Below are 1,334 nucleotides of genomic sequence, written 5' to 3'. Positions count from 1 at the left end.
GGCGATGTGGTTCAGACTGACTGGGCGGGTTTTCACGCCCAATTGGGCGGGTTTGTTGTTGCGCTATACAGCGCTGTACCTGGAGGGCGGGCGGGGGGCGGGGGGGGAAACCGCCCAATTGGGCGGGTTGCCAATCATCTTTACAATTTAAAGCCCAGCAAAACCTTTCCTTACGCAGTTTCAAGAGCACTCGCCCCCAACTGCGAAACCGGCCAGTCCGCAGCTGCCCGTACAGGGGGCCGCGCTGACAACAACAACAGCAGCAGCAATCACCACAATCATAGCGGTGATAACCCTTCTCCTTTCGGGAACCCTCGGCCGTGTCACACCTCAAAGCGCTTCGTGGAACACACCGTGGAGTGCGGGGGCTGCGTGTTTTGTGGGCGGAACGCGGCGGCCCCCAATTGCACACAGCAGCGTCCCCCCCCCCCCCCATTGGACCGATTTAACGCTTTAATGCAATATTCAGCTACTTTTGGGCTACCGACATATTATAATTTCTGGCCACCCGTCTGCTGGCCGTCCCCTCCTGTTGTTGCTAAATACACGTGTTGGCCTGGCTTTGGGTGGACCGGCTGACCTATCAGTGAAGTCCCTGCATCTCTCACAGCCACCACCTACAGGCAAAGCAGGTCACGGGCTTCAATGAGAATTACCCTTCCATTTCCTATAAAATCAGAGTGAGTCCCCCCTCCTGGTGGGGAGAGTGAGATAATAATATTAATAATAATAATGATGATAATGATCTGAGGATCGTTTGCTAACAACTTGCATTCCTGGCAGTAGATTACTAACCGGGTTCCTACTTACTGCTCGGTAAACAGAGGTGTGTGGAGTAAGGAAACTTGCCTAACTTTTCACCCCGCTCAGGCATCGAACCCGGGTCCTCTCGCTGGCGTTCTAACCACTACGCTACGTAGAGTCCTGTAGCTCAGTGGTTAGAGCACTCGCCTCTCAAGTGAGAGACCTGGGTTCGATTCCCAGGCAGGACAAAACCTTGGGCAAGTTTCCTTACTCTACACACAGCCTAATAATAATCCCTCAAGAAAAAAAAGCCATAATAAATTGGTCACTTCAATCTACGACTGTGTGTGGGACGCTGCTGTGTGCAATTGCTGCCGCGTTTCGCCCACAAATATACAGTCAATTCACTTTACAGTATATTCTGTGAAGTGCTTTCAGACGTCGAGAAGGCATGAAAAGTGGACAGTTGGGGAGTTGGATCCAAGTTGGAGGGGTGGAGGGCAGGGAGGGTGGGGGTAGGAGGATGACTGTAGGCACGGTTGAAGAATAGGGGCTTGAGACGGGCTTTGAAGGAGGCGAAGGAGCTGTGG

General features: G+C 52.8%; 1 non-coding gene across 1 annotated transcript; it reads left to right on the top strand.

Moving 5' to 3' along the window:
- The first annotated feature begins 920 nt into the window (after positions 1 to 920).
- On the top strand, positions 921 to 993 carry trnae-cuc. The gene has a single exon. It is a non-coding gene; the product is annotated as a tRNA-Glu (tRNA).
- Positions 994 to 1,334: the final 341 nt, after the last annotated feature.

The sequence above is a fragment of the Callorhinchus milii genome, unplaced genomic scaffold (assembly GCF_018977255.1).
Source record: "Callorhinchus milii isolate IMCB2004 unplaced genomic scaffold, IMCB_Cmil_1.0 Scaffold27, whole genome shotgun sequence".
Classification (NCBI taxonomy): Eukaryota; Metazoa; Chordata; class Chondrichthyes; order Chimaeriformes; family Callorhinchidae; genus Callorhinchus; species Callorhinchus milii.
Note: the sequence above shows the minus strand (reverse complement) of the source record. Positions and strands in the feature narration are given on the sequence as shown.